This window comes from Bactrocera oleae, chromosome 3 (genome assembly GCF_042242935.1).
Source record: "Bactrocera oleae isolate idBacOlea1 chromosome 3, idBacOlea1, whole genome shotgun sequence".
Lineage (NCBI taxonomy): Eukaryota > Metazoa > Arthropoda > Insecta > Diptera > Tephritidae > Bactrocera > Bactrocera oleae.
Window position 1 is genome coordinate 58,102,759 of NC_091537.1, and position 26,654 is coordinate 58,129,412.

The 26,654-nt window shown below is 36.8% G+C and overlaps 1 pseudogene; it reads left to right on the forward strand.

The window, feature by feature from the left end:
• Window positions 1-282: 282 nt before the first annotated feature.
• Window positions 283-4,514, forward strand: LOC106623290 (ATP-dependent RNA helicase vasa-like; annotated as a pseudogene).
• The last annotated feature ends 22,140 nt before the right edge of the window (window positions 4,515-26,654 follow it).

Genomic DNA, 26,654 nt, shown 5'->3' on the forward strand with positions numbered 1-26,654 from the left:
TATTTTTAACATATATTTTTTTTGAGCTTGTTAATAGGGCGCTTAATTCTGCCTGCCTTGGTTGCGACGTCTGCCACTCGTACCTTGCCGTCTTGCCCTTCTACGGTTCCGACGACTCGTCCTAGTACCCAATGCTGCGGTGGTATGTTGTCTTCGCGAACGAGGACGAGATCGTCAGGCTGAAGGTTCCGCTTCGGATACCCTATGAGTAGGTGTGCTGGAGTTAGCGCTTCGCCGTCGTTGGGGTCCTGACTCAACGGTTCGAGGGGTCACGAATTAAGGATGGCCTCCACTTCGGACAGCAGTGTTCAAAGCTCTTCGGCTGTGAGCAGCACGTTGCCCATTGCGCGTACGATGAGATGTTTGGCGGACTTAACTGCCGCCTCCCATAATCTGCCGAAGTGCGGCGCCCTCGGTGGTATAAAGACGAATTTGAACCCTTCTTCGGCGGCGAATCCCATTAGTTCCGGTGACTGGGACAGAAACGCCTCCTGGAGTTCGCGCAGCTTGCAACTAATTCTAAATGTACTGCTTTTGAAGTGAAGCAAACGAAAACTGCAATATACGTTTTCACGGGGGGTGACCACAAAAATCTACGCCACATATGAGAAAGGGTCGTAGCGCTCGAAGTCTTTCGACTGGAAAATTTCCCATTATTTGGGTTTGCAACTTCGGCTTGTAATAAAAACAGTGTGTACAGTTTCTTATGGTTGTACTGCATGCTTCTCTGGCATTAATCAGCCATATGGTGATTTCGAATGTGCAGGAACCGTAAATAAGTCTTAACGAAATTCGAATTTTTATTCAGTAATAAGGGAAATTTGGCATCGTATGGGAGGGGTGCATATAATAGGAGACCTCCTACTCGGATTAATTTGAATGAAAGCGACATATCCGAGTACTCATGCAAAAACGGATTGAGTTTTTGCAAGTTTGCGGGTAGCGTGGTGCCTTTTGTAGGTAGTGTGAAAGTATTTTTCTTCTTCTCTAATGCTTCGTCTTCTGGAGAGAGCTGGAAGTGAGTGTTAATTGACCACAAAGCGGGGTCTTCTAGGAGGAACTGTGGACCGCCAAACCATATCGAATTATTCAATTCGTCCACGTTGCAATGTACTTTGTCAGTCAATTCTTGGATTTCAGACACTCTATTTGCGACAAAGGTTTGTAATGTAGATGGATGTGTTTTAACCCAATGCAACACGATTTCAGAGTCTGTCCAAAATGTAATTTTCTCGAATCGTCGACTCAAAATAGGCGCTACTCGTGACCATAATTTGGCAAGACGATGTGCTGCTGAGAGTTCGAGACGCAGAAGAGACTTGGTCTTCAGCGGAGCCACTCTAGACTTTGCAGTAAGCATACATTTGACACCACTAGCAGATTGGCTTCGTATGTATATGCAGCATCCGTACTCTTATTGAAGCATCGGAGAAGCCATGTATTTGGCAGATAGTACTCGACTCTAGGTTTACGTACCGAGGAATGCTAATAGATGAGAGCTGCAGTAAGTTGGCTTTGAAATTCTGCCAGCTAGTGTCAAGGCGCAATGGAATCGACTCATCCCAATCTAGTTTTTGGATCCAAAGCTCTTGCAATAAGATTTTTGCTTTGGTGACTAGTGGGGCTAATAATCCAAGAGGATCGAAAAGGCGAGCAGAGACTGACAATATGTTTCGTTTAGTGGCTCGCAAATCATTAAAATTGGCATCTAACAAGTCCACCAATGGATTCCTAGTGTTTTAGTTGAGTTTTTGTCATTGAAGCTTAATGACTTTTCAGTGCAGTCACTGTCGAAAAATTTAGGGTGGTTCGAAAACAACTTCGTTAAGGGGAATCCGGCCGAGTTTAATATTTTAATTACCTCACTTCTTATAAGATCTAGAGACTCCAAATTTTTAGATCCTGTTAATAAGTCATCAACATAAAAGTCTCTTTTTATGGCCAATGAACCGAGTGAGTTGTATTAGCATCACTAAGCATTTGTAAACACCGTGTTGCGAGAAATGGTGCAGGCGCAATGCCGTAAGTGATGGTGTTAAGTCGAAAAATCTGAATTTGCTCTGAGGGATGCTCTCTCCACACAATAAGCTGACAGTTTCTATCTTCTTCATGCATAGTTATTTGGTGGTACATTTTTGTAATGTCTGCCGTTAAAGCGTACTTGTGTAAGCGAAAACGAAGAAGAGTTGAGTATAATTCTTCTTGGATGGTTGGACCTACCATCAAAAGTTCACTTAATGAAATTTGAGAAGAGGTACGACTCGACGCATCAAAGACAACTCGCAATTTTGTTGTTGTGCTCTCTGACCTCAAAACGCACTGATGCGGAATGAAATAGTGTGGCTCACTCGGGATCTTTTTATTTGTTGGGCTCATGTGACCCAGTGCTTTATACCCATTCATGAAGTCCAGATACATTTTACGAAGTTCTGGATCTTTCAATGTTCTTCTCTCCAGGGCCTGAAACCACCGAACTGCGGTTTCATAGCAGTGACCGAGTAACTTACGGTCAGCTTTAAAGGGCATTCTGACTTGAAGCCGTCCTGAAGGAAATACTTGAGTTGTATTAACGAAAAACTTTTCACACTCTTTTTGCTCTGGTGTGAATTTGCTGCTATTTGTTTCTGAAGGAAGCTCCTCCAGAGCCCAAAACTTTTGGACTACTATATTTATTGACGTTAAGTCTTCTTCAGGTTGGCATAATGTGCTATTTGCTTCCGGAGGAGAACTTACACTGCTGACGTATTTGCCAGACACAATCCATCACAAAAGAGTTTTCTGTAGCGTTGGTTGATTAGGACCACTTTTAATTTGGCCAACAGCTAGCAGATCGAAAAAGGTTTCTGCTACCAATAACATATCAATCTTTTGGAATTTTTGGAATTCTGGATCCGCCAATTTAATATTGTGCGGAACTTTCCAGCCATTAACATTGATGTTATGGTCTGGATGATTTGCCGAAATACATCGCATAATCCAGAATTCCGCCGAAAATTCGAAACTATTTATCCGGGACTTAACAAATGCGCTTAATTTTGTCCCGACTTTCGTGTGGAATTTCCAATTTCGTCATAAAGTTGACTTGTGATCCTGAATCCAACAATGCTCTAGCGGGCAGGTATTCTCCACAGCTGGTTCTCACAAGAATAACTACTGTTGCCAACATTACACGATCTGGTACGCTTGTTGTATGCATGGCATGTGTAGTTGTTGTTGGTTGCGGAGAAGGTGCAACAGCAAGTGAAACGGGATACTGGTGCAGTAACGTATGATGGGATCGATTGCACACGCGACATCGATCCGCCCTGCACTTGGAGACCGCATGGCCCTTACGCAAACAATTTATACATAAGGGTACCGATTTGACAAACTCAAATCTCTATTGCACAGAGAGAGTTTTGAAAGTGGGACAGGCGGTTAAATAATGGTCCTTTGATTTGCACTGCTGACAAGCCGGCTGCTTTGTATTTGCATCAACTAGAGCTGACTTCGTCCTGTCCACTTGGGATTGCTTAATGTGACTTGGGCTGGCTGCGACTATGGGTCTCGTCCTTGAACACGATGCTCCTTCTGCTGATAGGTGCTGGTACCGTCTGTTCAAAGTAGCTTCACAATCCTTCCACAATGGGAGCTTGTCGAATTCCAGATGTTCTTCCCACTTGAATTGGGTAATAGAGTCAACCTTTGCCATGACTATATGTATGACTATCTTAGGAGGAAGTTGTGATTTGTCGATTGGTTATTGTTTCTCCAACTCGTGAATTAGCGATCCAGATTTTCTCTGAAGCTCGAAAGTTTGTACTAGGTTCTTATTTGAAAATCAGCATAGCACCTCAAATAAATATGAAGGCGAAAACATTGCCAAAGGGTGCCACATCTTGATATGCTCTCCTGGTCGTTTATTAGACTTTGTTGAAAAGTGTTCTACTACTTTTGAAGAGACCCCTTACGTTGTGCTGGATGAAGTCTATCGTATGATAGATATGGGTTTTAAAGACAATGTTAATACCCTTATGAATCATCCGACAATGCGCTCCATGGAAGAACGTCAGAATTTAATGTTTTCTGCAACATTCCCCGAGGAAATACAACGTTTAGCTGGTGCTTATTTATCAAACTATATATGTATCACCATTGGTGTGGCAAACACGCACCACTGTTCCGATGTTACACAAGATTTTTTTGAAGTTAGAAAGTTTCAAAAACGGGCCAAACTAATGGAATTACTGAGTGAAAGCAGCGATGGAACCATTGCTTTTGTTGAGACAAAGCGCGGTGCAGATTTTCTAGCATCTTTACACTCGGAAACTGAGTTTCCTACGACTTCTATTCATGGCGACAGATTGCAGCGCCAACGAGAAATGGCTTTAGCTGACTTTAAGTCAGGTAAAATGAAAGTTCTAATAGCTACTTCAGTCGCCGCTCGTGGCCTCGATATAAAAAATGTTAAACATGTCATCAACTACGATCTTCCGAATTCTGTAAAAAAATATGTCCCTGCTCGGGCGCTATGAAAAATCTCAAGCCTTTTTGAGATGAAATAAAATGTTGGGATGCGCAACTTAAATAAAAAGTGCCAATTGCCTGTGCCTAAACCAAATGAAAATCTCCGGTTAAGTCAAAAGACATGCATTCACGAGTGTGGTTTGATTACAATAGAATTCTTTATTTTAAGAATATTATAACTTAGCCTAAACCTTAACCTAACGGCTTAAACTAGTGGTAAGTATGTATTAGAAAAGGGGTAAGTATAAGTATATTTCAACAGTTTCGTTAATTCATTGTAAAAGATTATTGTAATAGATAATGTGTTCTGTAATAAGTATAGTATAGTGAAGGTAAGTATTTTTATAGCATAAAACATTTAAAATTCATTTCAACATTATTCAATTAATCTTTATTTTTTTTTAAGTTTATTTTTAACATATATTTTATTTTAGATTCGAAAGATGCTTGACCATGGCACCAAAAAAAGAAAGTATTGATAAAAATCTTTCAAATCAAAGAAATTTAAGTAAAACAAGTAAGGAAGGGTGGGAACAAGTAAGGATGTAACCGAACATTTTATACTCTCGCAAAGTCAAATGGTATACTCGTTTGAGATTTCTTTGAGGATTGACTGATATTTTCGGTAGAATGTCAACTATAGGCACTGGGGTCCACATATTTAGTACTTATGGGCTTGAACAGTCTTAATTCGATTTAGACAATTTTTGGTCACAAGGTGGCATACTTTAAACGTATTATTCACGCAAAGTTTTACCCCGATATAATCATTGTTGCTTGATATGCATAGTGGAAAGTGAAGGAATCAGACGGAATTGAAAATGGTGTTATATGGGAAATAGACGTGGTTGTAGTCCCATTCCGCCCATTTTCGCACTATGACATAGAAATATGAAAATAACGTTATGTACCGAATTTTGTTGAAATTGGTTAAGCAGATCTCAAGATATGGGTTTTTACCTAAAAGTGGGCTGTGCCACGCCCACTGTCTAACTTTGAACGCGGTTCCTATAAAGTTATCTCATACCATCCCAGAGATAAAATTTAATGTCTCTGGCGTGTTTAGTGCTTGATTTAGCGCGCTTTTAGTAGTTTTTAACAGTACCGTTATATGGGGAGTGGGCGGAGTTGCCACCCGATTTCAACTATTTTCACACTGTTGGTAGAGGTTATAAAAACATTTACTTCCAGTGAATTTTGTTATTATAACTTTAGCGGTTTAGGAGATATGCATATTAAACCTATTAGGGGCGGGACCACGCCCACTTAATAAAAAATTTAACTGCAGATGTCCCTCCCTAATGTGATTCTGTGTACCAAATAACAGTCTTGTATCTTATTGCGGAGCTTAGTTATGGCAATTTATTTGTTTTTGATTAATGGCGTTTTGTGGGCGTGGCAGTGGTCCGATTATGCCCATCTGCAATACCAACCGTCTCACGGTACCAAGAAACATGTTTACCAAGTTTCATAAAGATATCTCAATTTTTACTCAAGTTACAGCTTGCAGGACGGACAGACGGACGGACGAACAGACAGTCACCCGGATTTCAACTCGTCTCTTCATCCTGATCATTTATATATACATAACCCTATATCTAACTCGATTAGTTTTAGGTGATACAAACCACCGTTAGGTGAACAAAACTATTATACTCTGTAACAACAGGTTGCGAGAGTATAAAAAGAGCAAATGAAACAGCTAAGAAACGTGAGTTCCCTTGAGAAAAGTCGTAACAGAATATCTACAAGTGGAAATATGGAAACTGAAGAAGAGCGTGAATCAACAAAATCGTGACAAAGAATCTTCATCACGAGCTACCGAGACAATCTAAAAACGTAGAAAAGACTTGATGCCAATCGTAACCAAATGGCTCAATCACGAAAAAGAATAAATTTAAAACTTGCGACGTTCAACTACAATAAGGATAACGATTACAGAAGTCACAAGGACGTAGTGATAGGTGCAATGAACAAAGTTTGTTCACATTATGGCGCTTTGAATTTCGCGAAAGAATCCCCTGGAATGTGCTGTTCGAACGGTAAAGTTGTTGTGTCACCATTGATGAAGCCACCTGAACCACTTCTTAGTTATATTTCTAAGCGAACTCCAACTTCCAAACTTTTTTTTCAAAACATCCGAAAGTATAATTCATGCTTCCAAATGACGTCCATTGGATCAACCAACATAGTGAACGTTTTATGCCTACCGCCTTATGATTCGACAAAAAGAAATTCATCTTTTGTGAAATGCCGTGAACTATTACATTAACTCGTGGTTGACATGTACGCAAAAATTGAAAGGAACGTCTTCTCTTTATTCGCTTGAATTAACGAAAGCTACGCGCCGAGGAATATATTCACTTACGTGATGCGATTAATAATGATGGAAATCCTGCAAATATTAGCCAGCAACGTATACCTCGACATACGAACGAGTACGCCCAAGATGCATGGAATGACATTATTGACATGTTAGACCCCGATCAAAATTCAACACATAGTATAATTATTTATTTATTGTCTATGCAGTATTTTTTTTTCTTTGATATTAATTCAAGTTTTTTCTTTGATATTAATTCAAGTTATACTTTTTGAGCGTGGTGACCGATAAGAAAACAATTTTTTTTTCCTTTATTGAATAAATGAGAAGTTAATATTGTTTAAAATATTTTTATAATCTTACAATACATATAGGTTGTTCAGGAATTTTTATCATTGACACTATAGGTTTATGGTAACTGAAATAAGAAACGTAAGTTTGAGACTGGATATCCTCTAAACATCTGGAAAATACCGCGTCAATGGTGGTCCCATATTTTGCTGAGGATTCTTTGGATCATTATTCAGTTTCAAATTAGATTTTTCAGAAAGAAAAGTTGTCAACCGCTCTGATTTTTTATCAGCGAAATTGATGGTGAAATCGCCAGCCAAGATAAGTGGAAATTTATTATCATTTGTACCGAGTGTTTTCGATCCTTTTTCAGTGTACTCCAGTAAAGTGCGATGAATAAAATGCTCTACCTCGTCCAATCTTGGATTCGAAGAAATGTAAATTGCTACCATGACTATATGTAGGCCATTTCTAAGTTTGCATAAGCACGCACAAATATCTCCAACAAATGAGCGCCTAACATTAACATCGCAAACGTGTGCAATATTTATTTCAATATTCCGAGTCATAATACTGGTAACATTATTATTATTTTGGTAAATAGCTACCACACCTTTCGGAACAGTATCTCGTTTGAATTGAACGATACAATTGAAATTAGGTATTTCAATCGGATTATCATGCGTCATGCAAGTTTCGGTAAGAAGTAACACATTTGTTTGTCTCGTAACTGAATCTTGTAAATCGTATTTGTGACTATATAGACTTTAACAATTAAAAGTCATTATTGAAATGCCATTACTATTACTAATGAAATCTAAGATACTTTGAGCTATCGTCTGAAAACTATTTAAAAACAGTCTTTTGAATTCTTTGAACAAAGATGCAGTCGATGCAGCTTTCCTTCGATTATGATAAAACTTGAATGTAGAATTATCGTTTTTGTCGTGATACACAATTTTTCAATGTTAGTCACCCGAGAGATCGCAACATAAACATGTTCCTGAGAATGTGCTTTACTATACTCATATACTATTTCGTCAAAACGCGACTTATGTATAGTTAGAGCAAGGGCTGAAGTTAATGGAAAATATTTGCGTTTGGCTATACTTTTTCTATCGATGTTAATAAAATATTTGCTGTTCGTAATTCAATGGGAACAGCGAGATTTCCGACTCTATTTTGCACTGCTAAATACTTTTTGCCTTTTTTTCTACCCACTTTATCTGAATCACAAAATTCCATCCAAACTCTAATCAATGTGTTACTTTCATCAAATTCTAGATGTACCAATTTCCCCACAGCACCATTGCATAAACCATCAGTAACGTCGATGTTGGTTGTAATAACATAATGCTTTCCAACAACAAAAGTAATGTGATAAGGCAGTCCTCCAGTGTCAATAACAGATTTTTTATGTAATTTAACCCTAAAATTAGCTTCTTGCTCAGTATTTTTAGCGCCAATAGTAACGTCTACGGACGTTGAAAGAACACATTTTCACATTGGCTCAAAATCAAATTGTTATAGGCGGCAACTTTTCATTTTTGAAAAATAAACGAACTCATCAGGACATAATGTAGCAACATCCTCTGTTTTGAAAAATCTCGATTCAATAAGTTAAAACTCATGCTCATCTAGTACATCTCCATTACCTATTTTTGTCAAAACTTGGAAAAATGCAACATTAGCTTGTCTCATTACTGTGGTAAGTTGATAGAATTTTAATTTTCACCATGAATGCGGCCCAATCATGCTCGTTCTGATTGTCTTTTAAATTAGTGTCGATCTTACTGGTGGCAATTGCCGTAAATCTCCGATCAAAATAACATCTATACTTCCGAAATCTGTGTTTTTTCCTGTTATTTACTTTAGACGATTATCAATTTTATGTAGAAGTTCTGCACTAACCATGCTAATTTCATTAATGATCAGTACTCTGATCTGAAGAGAGATCTATACAATTGCAACTTTTCTTTGAATTGAAGTCTGCAAATGATGAATTATAGTCATTAGAATATATCTTTTTTGATCATTGGCCATTCGTATTAAATCATAGAATTGTTGATAATCCATTAAACTTTCTATTTTTTTAGCTATAGCGTCAAGTTTATGCAGAGATGCATTTTGTAAATCAACGTTAGCAGTCGAGTTTGGATCACGTAGCATAATAAAGTAGTCACAAAGATATCTTTCATGCAATATATCAACTGCTCTTTATAATTCTTCGTCTTCTTGTTCTTCATCGTTTTCTCGACACAACTGTCTCCAAATTTCTAAAGTTTTCTCAATGTCCAAATTTAATTAACATTTTTTTCTACTTTCTAATATCGTATCTTTGTTGTCCTCGTATATTTGAATGAACTTATTTTCAGCAATAATATCATTTTCTTCATTTTGAAAAAGGAACATGCAACAGAACTATCTCACGCCTATAATTGTGGTAATTGTCAGCAAAATCGTAGTTCCTGTATCTTATTATTCTTGCAGTATCTCTTTTAGTGTAAGTCCCCTTTTTATTTAGGTAATATTTTGCAACAAGTTCTTTTCTCTTTCCAAACGTTCGTACAATCATAATCTGAAGCTTCAAGTTCCTTTATAGATTTTCTAAAACTTGCGCGTTCAACGTCCGGTGTGTTTTACGTGAGTACCTACCGGCGACAGCCTTACCTCACGGTGCCCCAGAGCACAACGTATCAAAACAATGCGTAGATCAGCGCCCCAAATAATAGGAGCTATTTGCAAGTATTAATTTGGCAAGGTAAAATAACAGTCATAGTGCATTTGGCTTTTAGTCGCCTCTTACGACAGCCATGCCTTACCGCGGGTAAATTCTTACCCCTACCCGCAGGGCTCTTGCGCGTTTAGTAGGAAATACCATTGGAATGTAGACTGTCTCCACCGATGACTTCAACAGACTGAAGTATGTCAATACTCATTTTTTTCGTGATATCGACAATGTCAAATTCTGGATGCTCGTCCATTATGTCAATTATTTGCCTTGGCAAATTACTAATCCCTCTATTATGCCTATTGACATATTCAACAACATATGTTGCACAAGCATAATACGAATGGATTGAAAGTGTTGTGCCATTTTTCTGCTGCTGTCCTTTTATAGAATAATTTTGTTCTATTGATACCACCACGAATAATATGGTAGTAATGATCATCAGAAATAATATTATTATGCGAGCAAAATTCATCAAAATTTGTGTAGACAAAATTTTTGAGATTATTATTAAAATTTAAATCGTTTCTTATATTCTTTAAAAATTGCTTCTGAGAAATCGGGATCAATGTCTTTCATAGGCATCAAATTAATAGTTCTTTTTTTTGTTGGCATAAATGGTGCACCAAATCTACATTCTTCCTTTTTATTAGGATACATTTTTTTATAACACGTGAATGTATGTTTGTGTGTTATTTTATATTTCCAGGCACCTCTAACGCTGACACAGAAACTAATTCGTCGATTAATTTAATTACTTCAGGATCATTGCTTAATAAATCTTTAGGAACATTTTTCAACCAAAGAAGAATATGAGCATGTGGACTACCACGATGTTGAAATTCTATTTTTTTGAAATAATGGACTACTCTATATCTTCCGAATGCACATCTTTTCTTTGATTGCAAAACTTTTATCAGACAATTTACCATTTTATTAAAATTAATAGCACAAGTTACGGCATATTCATTCACAAGTTGTAACTCATTTCTGCTAAAAACTCATCTTAAATTTCCGCTCTCTCGTTTTTCAATTTATAGAATAAGTTCAACAAATTATTCCAACCGGTTTCATTGGCGCTAAGGGTCATAAAAGCAGTTGGTGGCCCTAATTGCCTGATCATTGCAAAAATATCTTTTTTGCAATCTGACCAAAACCAAGCAGAATTTGGTATGCTGCGAAATGTGAGATTTGTTTCTAAACAATTATTTATATATTCTTTAGATTGAATGGTCTCTTTCGTAATTGAAGTACCTTATCCAACATGCTTAAGCGCAACGTTGACACATCTACTAACTCGCAACTTCATGATTTTAGCAGAGATGTATAAAAAGTGTTGTGGGTCAGTAACACGACTATTGCATTAATGGAGTAACAATAACACCATCTCTGTATGTTCAAAACTGACCGCCGTAGATTGTCGGAAAATATAGTTCATCCATTAAAATACTGACTGGCCTGTTATATTCACCGGGTGCTAGACTCAAAAAATAAAACCACAAAAGTGTTTGTTGCTGCGCAACTAAATTGTCTTCAATTGGCATATGTTCACTTATTTCATCCATATTCAATTGCGAAGTACGTTCATTGCCGCTAAAGAAGATTCATCGATTTTAATGTCATGATAAATATAAAAAGGCGTAGATACTAAATACGACAACCACTCTTTAATATGGCTCTTATTAATAAGCCCGCGGACATAACTAGTTTTGTGAATCAACTTCTAATTCAAAAGCACATAAAAGCAATGGTCATCTTGAATGTTTCTTGGAAATTGTTACACCATCAAAAACGAGGCAACACTTCAAGATGTAAAGCTGTAATTTTTTTTCTGTGAACTGTTGTGTTTTATTTTGCAAAATTCTTAAACTTTAACTGATTTTTTAGTGATTTAATACAATATTTAGTGATTTAACTCTGAGTTGTAAGCAAAGAATTAAATGTTCTTAAGTTATATTAATTATTAAAAAGTTTAAATTTTCGAAGTTTTGGTGCCGAGTCAGCTTTTTGTTTCATTTTGTTTTATTTTATTCTATTTTCTCTCTTTATTTATCTCATTTACTTTTTTATTCACAGTTGTGTTGCGTGTAGCTTTTTATTTGTTCCAGTGCATCGAAAACTGCTCGCTATATTGCTTTTTCAAACTGTCTTGATTTTGAACTTTGATAAAAAAAATTGCTATTATTTTGCGTTTGTTCTAAATTGAATTTATTATTATTAATATTTTTTTAACACACTAATTTATTATATATCTATACAATTTTGTTTTGCTTACTCTTTTATTTGATCTTCATTTTTGTTGTTTATTATGTCTTGTAACTTCAGTCAGATCGCTATATTTCATGCTGGCTTTGTGATGAGCTTGTCCATATTAAATGTGCTGGACTGACAGGTAGAATCTTAGATTCCATTATCGACTGTAAGGGGTTGCGTTGGCTCTGTTTAAATTGTAGATCTATTGAAATCGATCTATTTAGGGAGACACGCAATGGCTTTAACGAAATCGGTCAAGATCTTGTAACCCTCACTGAAAAATTTAGGCACTACGAAAAATTGTTCAAAGCTTTTAAGTGCCTGAATGATTCTCATGAATCCTCCAAACTTGCTTCTAAGCGTAAACGTCCTTCCGATGAAGTAACACTTAGTTCTTCTGTACAGAAAAGAACGTCTCCTCCCAATGACCTAATAAATCTCTCTTCTCCTTGCCCTCAAGGTGATAAGCCGTCAACTTCTAAAGTGCTCAATTCCCCAAAAGCTCTATCTAATAGTAATAAGTGTCTCACAATTCCAAAGGCTCCCCGTAATAACTTAGCAACATCTATTAAAAATTTGGTAGTTATTCCACCTAAAAAGTCTATATTTATTTCTAGACTTGCCAAAGATACCTTGGTGGAGGACATTAAGTCTTACATTTCGTCACGTTTAAAAATTGATAATATCAATATCCGTAAATTTAACTTCAATTATGATAAAAGTATATCATCGTTTACAATAGACGTATCTCTTGAAACATTCGAAAATATCTTTGATAGTTCATTCTGGCCACCTGGGGCTTTTGTATGCGAATTTAAGCCTAAACTTAGAAGTCAAACTGAGGAAAACATTGTTAAATTACCAAAAGCAACCACCGATATAAGAAACTAATTGGCAGAAATTCGCTAAGCATTTATTATCAAAATGTTAGAGGTCTTAATACAAAATAAACCGTGCTACTTCGATGGCAAATAATGCAGATTCAATAATCGTATTAGGAGATTTCAATTTACCGTGTGCTTCGTGGAAAGCTTTCGATGACTATATATATTATATATATATATATTTTTTTCAAATAAATGCACTGTTTTGGGGTTTTTTTTCACTTTTTGTTCATTGCTTTTGGCACAATATTTTTTGTTCACGTTATTATTTTAAAACTTTTGTTTTTTTGTTTAATAACCCATAGGGCCGTCCACTAGAGCTCGAAGGACCATAAATAAGTAGCTAATAAATTAATTTTAATTTCCCTCACCGTTCGTTAAATCAGTTGAACAAGGAAAAAACGAAGTGAATTTAGGCGGGTGCTCCAACCGAAAAATATTTGATTGTAAGCGAATCGAATGCTAAAAAGCGTGCGGGATCCTTTTTTTTAGTCCCTTATATATCTATTGATGTCTTAATGGTGGTGTGATCGTGGTGATGTTGTATTTGTGTGCGTGTTGGTGCATGGTGTAGTGATGTGGAATGTATGGTAAGTAGGTGTGTTGATGTGGATGTGGTGAATGTGATGTGACAGTGTCTTATATTGAGCGGTCATTTAGCCAGTATGTATATAGAGTACTCACTCTTTTCTTTCACTATTTTTTCATCACTTTCTTCACTAATAAATGTACTTTTTTTACACATATTTATAACACTTTCTATATAAATTTTACGCGTACCCCCGAACATGCGTTGCCTACAAGGCTCTTTTCTCGACGATGACGAAAGCTTAAAATAAATAAAACAACTTTCTGACGTTTCTTCTGGAAGGCAAAAGTGTCATCAAAAATTGACAAATATGGCAACATAGTTCTTGTCGAGTTAAAATATTTTTACATGGCTCGCAAAATCTGCGTCGATATATAATAAATATTTCGCATGAATCAATTATTTACATACATATGTTGCATGTAGACAGATATACAAACATTACGCGGGTTTATTTTCTTTACCGAATTTCTTGTTTCGGTCGCCGCGCTCAAAGCCCGCGATAAAAGCTATCCAATAGCTTTATAATGATGTTACCAATATTATCACTCCGAATATTAAATAATTTATTTTTATTAAACTCTACATTTTTATTTCCCATAAAAAAAATTATCTCTTAAATATTATTATATTTAAATCTCTTCAATTTATTTGATTCGCTTGAGATATACGAAATACGATACGCCTAAAAGTATACAAATACTGAGCGCTTAAGCAACATTTCCGCTTGAGATATGCGAAATACGATATGCCTAAATGCACTGAGCGCATCATTCATTTCCGTTACGGAATTTGTTGATTTAGTCCCCGAGCTCAAAGCCTGCGACCTTATCTTAAACCTTAAACCTTATCGGGCAACGATTATTATTAGAAATAAAAAAGGAAACTTTTGTTAATTTCTGGACACGTCTCCAAGCTGCATATGACGCAATAGTAGAATCTGACGACTCAGATCTATCTGAAAATTTTAAATCCTCGGCTTACGCCAAGTACGAAAACTGCTTAGACCAGTTTGAAGAAACAAATGCAATGATTTCGGATCAATTAAAATTAATTAAAGCAATTGCACTTATTCCATAACCGAGAGTAGAGCCGCCACAAATTCAATGTCAAGAGTCAAATTCAGGCATTCATCTCAAGATGCCCGCATGTGACACAGAAATTTTTCATGGTAAGACATGTTTACAGCCGTTTACATAAACCACCCAAAATTATCAAATGCACAAAAATTGTATCACCTCAGATACAAAACGAAAGGTCAAGCAGGTGTAGTAGTAAAACAGTTCGCACTAAATGACGATAATTAGCTAGGGAAGCTCTGAAATCTAGATATAAAAATGAAAGAATATTGGTCGATATGCAAGTAACGATACTAATGAACTTGCCTAAGATTCAAAAGGAAACAAGTGAAGAGTTTATAAAACTGCAATCCACTGTTTCCAATTGCTTGTCGGTTCTATCGACACAAAATATTTCTACAGACAGCTGGGACCCAATACTGATAAATATATGCACCGCCGCTTCACCAGAAAAATCGTTCCTTTTGTGGGAGCAATCGCTCTAAAAAAAATATCGCAAGTGAATAAGAACGGTACGAACTAAATACGCGAATTTTTGCAACTTAATCAAATTAAAAACTCTTATTATCTTAAAAGAGTTTAGTTACTCATACGAGTCTATACGAAGATTAAAAACGTAATTTTTTATATTTTATTTTACTAGTTTTATTTAAAAAAAAAATTATTATTTTCTCATCTCGAAAAAAATGCCCATCGTGGCAACAGATGAAAGAATTCTTAATAACCCAATACAAAATCGCAGAAAGGGTAGATAAAAAAAAATGGTCAGAACGAAAACCGTTCACCACGACCTAAATAGAAGCTTCCACAGACCCCAAGCCAGTAGCAACATCAATTTAAATAGAAGCTTCTTGAGAAATCAAACGTTCACATACGAACAGTGTAAACAAACGTCATGCGAACTGTGCACAGGAGGGCATAAGCTCAAATCTTGCGAGAAATTCAAAAAATTAAATATTGTCGATAGGAAAAATTTTGTGAGAACAAAAAAACTTTGCACAAACTGCTTGTCACGTGCGCATACACTAAAATAGTGTGAAAGCAAATTCAATTGCGTATATTGCCACAAAAGACATCATTCAATGTTACATATCACAAATTTTTCCAGCTCACCTCAAATTAATCTTAAAAGGGCTACGGGATTAATTGCAACAGTAAATCCCGAAAATCGCCAAGAAGCACCATGCTGCTCAAAGGCATTAAATCGCAAACGCTACACAACGAAAACCAACGTAGGCTACTACTACCTACAGCAGTCATCTCCATCGAACACCGAGAACTATTTAAGCTTAGAGCCTTAATAGACCAAGGATCACAACGATCATTTATAGCGTCTAGGGCACAAAATAGGTTACAACTGCCAGCAAAACTAGCCAACTTTTAAATCACGGGAATGGGCGGAAGAGTAGTCCAAAACTCAAACAAAATCTGCCCCATTACCCTAATTTTCCCCAAAAGCGGATAAGCGCATTAAAGCAGAAGCTATTGTCTTACCGCAACTAATAAATATGTTTCACACCTAAGGCTACCAGATCCTAACTGCAATGCTCCTGCTCAAATAGATCATCTATTAGGCACCGATCTCATACCACAGATAATACTCGAAGGTATCGAGAAAATTTCATATACACTTCTGGCACAAAATACTACTTTTGGTTGGGTCCTAAGTCGACTAGTTACGGAACCAGTTACCACCAGGACCCCTCAAGTCGAGAAAATCTCAAATGAATACCTTAATTCACAATTAAAGAAATTTTGGGAGTTAGAAGAGCTACCCCCATATCAATCACAACCCCTGAAGATCAGTATTGTGAAAATTTTTACAAAGCCACAACTACTACTTGTAGATCAGATAATGGTCGGTACATCGTACGACTACCATTAAAACAACAATTTCCTAACACACTCGCCTTAGATCACTCCCCCACAACAGTTCTTAAGTATGGAAAAAAACTTACTTAAAAAAAGCTTAAGCTCAGCCACAATACGATGGCGTGTTAGAAGAATACCTCCACTTAGACCACATGGAGGAAGTAAGCGCAGGCGAAAAAATCGTAAACGGCAAATACTACTCATTTTACTTGCCTCATCATGCAGTAGTAAAGCCAGATAAAAAAAACAACTAAAGTCAGAGTGGACTTCAATGCCTCAAGATCCACTAGCTCAGGAAATTCCCTAAATGATATTCTATTTACGGGACCCCCACTCCAACCAGATTTAATTCTCTTCATATTAAATTGGCGTATATTCAAATACGTATTTAATGGGGACGTTGAGAAAACGTATCGACAAATAGTCGTACATAAAGACTATTAGGATTTTCAGCGAATTATTTTCGAAAATCCCCCAATAGTCCCCTACACGATTATAAATTAATAACAGTTACCTTTGGCGTCAACTGCGCTCCATATTTGTCCATTCGAACACATCACGAATTGGCAGAAAACACAAAGTCAGAATTTCCTCTGGCAACAGAAGTGTTAAAAACTCAAACGTATGTGGACGATAACCTGTCTGGAAGTGATAGATGAAACCGACTGGGATGAACAAGTTAAACCACTTTATTTAGAAAAGTGGTTCCAGTTTGCGAGCAATCTAAATGATATTTCACAGATACAAATCCCTCGATGGGTAAATTATGCCCCAGAGCCCAAAGTCGAACTACACGGCTTCTGTGACGCCTCTGAAAAGGCATATTGCGCCACTATATACGTACGCACACAGAGCGACATTGCGAACACAAGCCACTTACTAGCAGCAAAAGTAGCTCTTTTAAAAACAATAAGTCTACCACGACTTGAACTGTATTGAGCGCTACTACTAGCCAAACTAGTATCCAGGGTGCGAATGCATTTATACATGGCAAAATACAAACTATATCTGTGGTCCGATTTGGAAATTGTACTGGCCTGGCTAGAAAAACCACCATATGCATGGAAGGCGTATATTTTCAATCGAACGTCTCAAATACTTTACCTAGTAGGATCTAGGTACAAGAATTTCACGTTCCTCTCGCAAGATCCCTCCGATTTCACAGTCTTAACTCCAGGGCACTTTCTCAAAGGAACACGCATTCTGGCCATACCTAAGCTAGGCGTGGAGTCGCTATCCTTATTAAATCGATGGGAAAGAATTAAAATTCTCCATCACGATTTCGGCCGCCGATGGAAAGAAGAATACATAAAGGATCTCCATAAACGGTACCATTGGAAGACTCCTGAACAAGCACCAAAACTTGGAGATTGTGTCATCATCCATGATAATTGTCTACCGCCTACCGTAACCCTTCAACACCGGTAGCAGCACCAGCTCCTCGTGGTGGCACGCGGCCACCACCGACGCTATCATCACAGCCTTCAGAGGCACATCGTATACGATGTGCCATATGTCGGCGCCCACACTGCCTGCAACATTGTGGGATTTTTAGAGGTATGCTACTATTGCAACGACAGCAAGTTGCCCAGGCACACGCGCATTGTCTAAACTACCTATCGCATACGTATGAGACTCAAGAGTGTGAGTCCACGGTCTGTGCCAAATTTGCAGCAGACCATATCACACGCTAATTCATCGCACCTCGAGGGGCGATGCCTATCGGCCATTTACACTCGTACGGTACACCCGCGAAATGGAACATCAATACAGTGTCGACAGCCTAGACCGCAACCATGTCGTTCCACGGGTCTTAGCAGCGTTGTGGCAACGCTACAACAGCTTCAGGGACTACTAGGCTAATCATTTGCCTAGGGGGCTCGGCATGGCTAAATGACCACTAAATCCCCCCTCACCATAAGACACTGTCACACCACATCCACATCACCACACCTACTTAAAATACATTCCACATCACTACACCATGCACCAACATACAACATCACCACGATAACACCACCATGAAAACATCAACAGATATATAAAGGACTAAAGAAAAGGATCCCGCCCGCTCTTTAGCATTCGATTCGCTTACGATCACTTTTTTTTCGGTTCGAGCACTAGCCTAAATTAACTTCGTTTTTTTTTCCTTGTTCAACTGATTACGAACGGTGAGTGAAATTAAAATTAATTATTAGTTACTTATTTACATACTTTTTATTATTATCACAAATGCAGGCGAATTTCGATGATCAAAATCTTAATATCGTTCTTTTTTCCAAATCTTTTGGTTAAATAACCATAAAGTGGGGCTATTTAGCACAATTTTATACAAGAATCTTATCTATAATGTTTCCTATTTAATAGCAAATCCATTTTAATTTTTTTTAATAAGTTAACCGGTTCAGCATCTACCTTCTTAGTTTTCTTGTGTCTAAGAGTTAACGGAGAATTCATATAGTTTTTTATTTAGATGTCTTAAATAGCCATAGGATTGGGGCTAATTAGACTCTTCATGTTGTTTTATGGTTTTAGACATATTTTTGAAAGAAATATTGAAAATTGCGGCCCAGGATTTATTTGAGACACTTCCAAACATAAAGGTGCGTTCGAAAACACAAGTATCATTCAATGTTTTGGTTCTTTTATAATTCTATTAAACAATTGTAATTGTTTTTAACCTACTTTTTAGCAATCAAACCCCACTTGGCTAATTCAGCTTTTCTTTATACTATAAGTGTGACTGAAAATAGGTGACGTTGAATGTTATAATTTTTGGCGTCCCGAAAAACCCCGAGAAATTCAAATATCCCCACCTTACGAAATTGTTTTGGCGTGTAATTACACTATTTATACCTATTATATTGTATATACCTAGCTATTTTCGTTTTATAGCTAAAAAAAGAGCTAAAACGAAGTTGTGAACGTCAAAGGGCATATTATCAGATTTGAAGAAAAATGAAAAAAATTAAATAAAAAACGAAACAGTACCAAAATCAAATGGTGAACGTCAAAGGAAATTTCGTCAACGTAATGCAGGAAAATCTTACGTGGATGTGTAATTTGATTTAATAATAATATTTAATATTTAAAAACAAATTGTAATGTATTCCTCAATATTATTTCAAGGAAAAGAGAAAAATAGGACAGTAATGAAGAGAATGTCGTGCAATGTAGGGCTGTTGAAAATATAGAAAATGTAACATTACTAGAAAATCAATTTCACAGCCAACAACTTCAAATTTATGACCAACGTAATGAATACATTACTCCCGAAGTTATTTTACAGAGGAACACAGGAATTCCTGGCGATGGTAATTGTCTATTCCACTCGCTCATAAGTGTTTTGCAAGTTCAAAGTGAGACTTTTGACTTGAGAAATCAGTTACGCGATTCACCCTATTTAAATTCCAATCAAAAATGTACAACACAAATGTTTGTGTACATTATTGTTTTTACAACATAACTTTAAAGAATCAAGACACTATCTTCTGTCATTTTCAAGCGCATGATGCACAAAACTGGATCATTTTCATCTTCGTGATCAACACTTCACACCTTTTTATGAAGTATCAGATTTATTAGAGACAATACAAGACGCTACCCAAAATAAAGCCCATGTTGACGCCAATATTCAATTATTCCGTGACAATTATGATGAAGATTCTACTGAAGATACGTACGAAAGCATAGTAAAAAACCACTTGGAGTTAGCAATCCAGAAAGCCGGCGGATTATCATAAAGACAATACGGCTTTATAAAAAAGAGGTCCACTATTGACGCACTAAACAATGTCGTTGACACTACGAAATGCACAGTAAGTGGAAAAAGATGGAAAGGCGGGACTAAAAAATATTGCGCATTGATCACTCTAGATGTGAAGAATGCCTTCAACTCGGCAAAATGGGCAAACATAATCAAGGCTCAGTATGAAATGCACGCTCCCCAATATCTTGTAAACATTAGTATAAGTTATTTCACACTGATGAAGACACCGAGAGCTACTTTATTTCGAGTGGGGTACCGCAAGGCTCGGTTTTCGACTTCATTCTGTCGAACGTGGAACCTTATAGTGGTAGCAGTGGCTAAGCACCTAGATGACCTCCGGAACAAATGCAATGAATGCGTTAACAGTCTGCGCTGACATAGTCCTCTTAATAAGTACTAGGAAAGTGGAGAAAAGAATATATCTCACCATAGGAGAGTGTGAGATTCAATCACAGCCACAGCTAAAGCAGAGAATGTAGATTATAGAGAAGGTTCACAGTGCGGCCATTAGCAAAATATAATTTTTAATATATATTTAATAATATATTTATTTCACTTTTGGGAGGGGAACTGAAAACGATGAGCGTGTTTCACCACTTTTGGGAGAGGTACTGAAAACGATGAGCGTGTTTCACCAAATGTCCACAATTAACATCAGGGGACTGAAAAATAGCAGAATTGAGCATTTTCAAAGTTAATTGAGAAAAATAATGCTAATTTCCATGTTAAGAAATGTACTCCTTCAGATTCGTATATTTACAATGCGCAAACGACTTTGGATATAATTTGAAGATATTCTTCCTATACAGGGTGGCAACGAATCGTGTTACAAAATTAAACCATAATAAGTTTCTTTTTAGTCAATGCATTACATTAAATTTTGTTATTGTATAGAATATTTTATTTTATTCAAACAATTAATTATTCTTCCATACTCAACCACGCATATGCGACACCTAATTCGGGAGTGCCTCAATTATCTATTTAATGGACTGCTTGAGTTCAGTCAGATTTCTGGGTTATATTTTGTACACCTCTTGCTTGACATAACCCGATAAGAAAAGACCAAGCGGTCGCAAATATTCTTACACATAATATATGTATAATTATGTGTGCATGTAAACAAATATGAAAGTACCCATTATAATTATTTATTTGTCTACATGCAACGTATGTATGTCAATATGTACACTCATTGTTTCATGGGAAATCTCCGTTGCCACCGACAACCAATGGCTGAAGCTCATGTTTTTTGTTTTCTTGTCAAAGAGTCACTGTGTCGAAGGACTGACGCGACGACAAAGCGTCACAGCATTGTGTTGTTGGTAGAAAATCCGAACTATGCCGAAAAAAAATAACGAACGGCCGCCGATTGTGACCGCTTCTTGCCGCTCTAACAGCTTTGCCTCCAAACTCTCGTAAATATGTATGTTTATGTATGAGCATGCATACATATTGACGGAGATTTTTGTCATGGAAAAATATTTTAAAATTGAAAAATTTTTTAAAATTGAAAAATATTTTAAAATTGTAAAATATTTTAAATCGATAAAAGCTTTGTTGCCGGTTTTGTCAGTTTTTTCTGTGTTTTGTGAGTTTGCGGGGTTGCAACTTTTCCCTTCTAAAGGGAACATCAGAAATTTGTTCAATTTATGATTTTTAGCTTTTGTCATCGTCCCGAAAAGAAGCTTATAGGCAAACGCATGCTCGGGGAGATGAGAGGGTGTCTGTTTTTATGAATGAAGCGAGGTTGCTTGTTCAAAGTACGCCTGCGTTCATGAATGAAAATGTTGTTGTTGTTTGATTTACTATAAATTTGGGCTTCGCCTATTTGGCTGACATATTGACTTGTGACGAATGTTGTTTTTGTAGAACAATGTTTGTAGTTTTTGCGGGTGACATATTTACATGTGTACGAATATATGAATATAGGTTTGTGTATCCATTATTTGTGTGGCAATGTCATACGCACATATGTATGTATGTACATATAGAGCAGTGCGCGCAAATGTTATTACTGATAAATGATAATAACTTGATTTGAATTTGAATTGTACTTACATAAGTACATACATATGTATGTATGTAAGCTTTAAATCATGAAAGGTGTGATTTGCTTATATTACTATTTAAATATATTAAGATTTTTAAGATAATATGTTAGTATGTTATATACTTATGTATGTATGTATATAGTAAAACAAAGCAGATACATATACATACATATGTACTTATATGAAAGCATTTCATATTATCAAACATAAGCAATATTTAAAAAGCAACTGCAAATATTCCTTTGAAGTAGTATATTTTAATTAAAATGTAATAAATTTTTCATGATATCATAGATATTCAGAAAAGGAATTTCATATCTATGAAAATGATTGCATATAAACGTATAAAAATATAAGCTAACATGCGGCTGTAATATTAATGCAAACTTCTGAGCATAATTTTCATACAATGCTCAGCTCTGTTCCCGCGCCACTGTTAAAATTTCTCCTTCCGAGCCGACTGTGGTGAAACACGCTCATCGTATTTTGTTAGGTTTTGACAATTCACACGCTGGTACGTAGTTGGACCTTCTCTATATTTTACATTCTCTGGTAATATTAATGCAAACTTCTGAGCAAAATTTTCATACAATGCTCAGCTCTGTTCACGCCCCACTGTTAAAATTTCTCCTTCCGAGCCGACTGTGGTGAAACACGCTGATCGTATTTTGTTAGGTTTTTATATTTTACATTCTCTTTCTTCTCTTCAATTTAAGGAGCACCTAGAATACACCTTGAGTAAAGCATATAAAATCCTCAACGCTTTATCAAGAATGATGGCAAATGAAGGTTGCGTGCGTTCCAGACGGCATTTTTTACTGGGAAAGGTAATAAGATCGGTTGTATTATATGGCACCCCAATATGGATCCAGGCGTTAAACATTAAAGCATATGCCAAGCAAATAAACACAGTGCACCGGCTGTTGGCACTAAGAGTAATTAGTGCTTTCCTAACGATATCCAGCGAGGCTGCTGAAGTAATAGTCAATATGATACCGATTGACATCCAGAGTGACGAATTCGCGCGAGTATGCAAATTATCAGCAGAGACATCTAAAGAATCCAAAAAAGAAGAGAGAAACAAAAGCATGACAATGTGGCAGCAACGGTCATCCGTTCGTGGACAGACGACATGGCGACCTAGATTTCCACTTTACCCAAATATTAAGTTGGCATGGGTGCTTTAGAAGCTACCTGTACAGATTCCATTGCGATACCAGTCCGAACTGTCCGACGTGTACAGAGTGTATAGAAGACTCTGAACATGTATTATTTTACTGCCCTCGCTTTGTAATTATGAGGGAAAAACTAAAAACTACACTCGGTGTAGTTTTACGGTGGTAAATTTGACGACACTCATGTGCCAGTCCACTGAGAACTGGAAAGCTGTCACTGAGAACTGGAAAGCTGTCAATCATGACAAAACTGACACATGTGGAACAGATTAGGCGTCCGTCAGTCCATACCATAGAGGAGACTTAAGTGTCTTATCACTCCCACCAAGTAGTGGTGGTTCCGTGGGAGGGATATGCGATGGGAGTAGGTTAGATTTATCGGATTAAAGTTCCGCACTTTGGCTTTTGATGCTTCCCCCTACTTACAAAAAAAAAACCCAACGAACACAGCACCACACTCAACATCGGAGAAGAACACACGATAATACGCCACACTTCAAATTAACAAAAAGGACGGAATCACCGCCGATTTAACTCAACACCGCTCCGCAAGCGTCTTATTCAGATAATGCAATTGTGCCTACTTTTATTCATGCTCCTTCGAGTCATAACGAATAGCACTATTGCTTGTTATATAAAAAAACCAAATTTACATTGACAAAACAGTGCGGTGTCCAACATTAAAACATAAAAAAGAGCAGTGTAATAAAAAATCCGTTTGCGCAGTAACACAGTTATAACTTACGATTTTTATTTACAAAAAAAATCAAATACATAATTACTAATACCTTTATAAGCTTACATATATGTTCTTAAAACACAACATAAAATTTAACAAAAACAGAAAATAAAATTTTAAGTAATAACCTGATAATATTTTCCAGCAAGGGGTATTGGGTATGGGTATACTTACTCAAAATTATGAAATAAGAGACAAAACCAATAAACAAAATAAAAATAAATATCTCTTCATACACACATATATGCAAGCTAACGGCAATCTCCACATAACAGTTTTCTTATAAATAATAATAATAACCCAACGATTACCCTCCTCCCGCCCAACTGACGCGGGGGGCGCAATCCGCATACGTGCGGAATTAGCCGAGTCAGAAAAGGCAAGAGAGTTTTTTAAGTGTTGAGATCTAAAACTGCTCAACTACAGAAACAAAAATTTCAACAGCTAAGATTTATAGTTACGATATAATAAATTGCAATTTCATTTATTAAGAGAAAACAATAAAGTCTTTTTAATTTTGAAAAGTGAGTCAGATAAGTCAAATGTGCTGGAATGAGAGTTAAAATCATGACATATACGGCGAAATGGTTCGTTAAGCTCAAAATTTGATCTACAGAATTTTAACAATGAAGGTCTAAACTGCCTCGAAAAGCGAACCGGGATATTAAATTTCATTTCCAAGCATTTCGCTTTTAAACGACTAGTGGATGGAGGTAGACTTAACCTAGAATCCCATCGGAAATGCGCTAAGGCGAAAAGTAAAAATTGTTTTTGAACAGACTCTAACTTGTCAGAATGGATTTGATAGTTAGGGTTCCATACAACAGAGCCATATTCCAATATAGGTCTAACCAAAGTTGTATAAAGTGTTTTAGTAATATACGGATCTCTAAATTCTTTAGACCAGTGTTTTTCAATCTTTTTGATTTCGCGACCCCTTTACAGGTTGAAATATTCTGGCGACCCCCTTGTGTCATAGTAAGTCAAAGAAATAATTTAATATTAATTAAAAGACTACATACGTTAGGTAATAAGTTTTTCCTATTTTGGCAAATTTATCTATTATTCGCGCGGGTCATACTGCATCGGCGACGGCGACGTTGCCACACCGCAAGACATGATTGTCGTTGCCGTAACAGCAAGCGTCCCGCGCGCGCCACCCGCAATGTTCTTTTGTTTCAATTCTCATCACTCAGTTAAGCGTAGTCGCCCATGAGTTCATAAAAATATAAAATGGATAAATTTCTCAAAAGATCGCAGCCTTCTACATCTGGTACGAGTATCAATAGCGGTGGTGGTGAATCGAATCCGAAAAAAAATAGACATTATGATGACAGTTATTTGAAATACGGGTTCACAGTCGTAAATTATAAACATCAATGTGTAATTTGCGGCGATGTTTTATCACGTGAGAGTATGAAACCGTCAAAGCGTATGCGGCATCTCACAACCAAGCATCAAAAAGAAGCTGATAAGCCGTTGGATTTCTTTGAACGAAAGTTGAAAGCTCTAAATCAGCAGCAAAATACTATAATTCAGGTAAGTAAGAAAATAATGAAAAAAGCGTGGGGTGCACTATAAATCAGCTCTTAAAAAGCGCCCCACCCTTTTTTCACAATAATACTATTTTTATACTCTCGCAACATGTTGCTACAGAGTATAACAGTTTTATTCACCTAACGGTTGTTTGTATCACCTAAAACTAATCGAGTTAGATATCGGGTTATGTATATATAAATGATCAGGATGAAGAGACGAGTTGAAATCCGGGTGACTGTCTGTCCGTCCGTCCGTCTGTCCGTCCGTGCAAGCTGTAACTTGGGTAAAAATTGAGATATCTTTATGAAACTTGGTAGACATGTTTCTTGGTACCGTGAGACGGTTGCTATTGCAGATGGACCACTGCCACGCCCACAAAACGCCATTAATCAAAAACAAATAAATTGCCATAACTACGCTCCGCAATAAGATACAAGACTGTTATTTAGTACACAGGATCACATTAGGGAGGGGCATCTGCAGTTAAATAATTTTTTTAGAAATGGGCGTGGTCCCGCCTCTAACAGGTTTAATGTGCATATCTCCTAAACCGCTAATGCCATTATAACAAAATTCACTAGAAGCAAATGTTTTCAGCACTTCTATTGACGGTGTGATAGTAGTTGAAATCGGGTGGCAACTCCGCCCACTCCCCATATAACGGTACTGTTAAAAACTACTAAAAGCGTGATAAATCAAGCACTAAACACGCCAGAGACATTAAATTTTATCTTTGGGATGGTATGAGATGACTTTATCGGAACCGCGTTCAAAATTAGACAGTGGGCGTGGAACAGCCCACTTTTAGGTGAAAACCCATATCTTGGGATGTGCTTAACCGATTTTAACC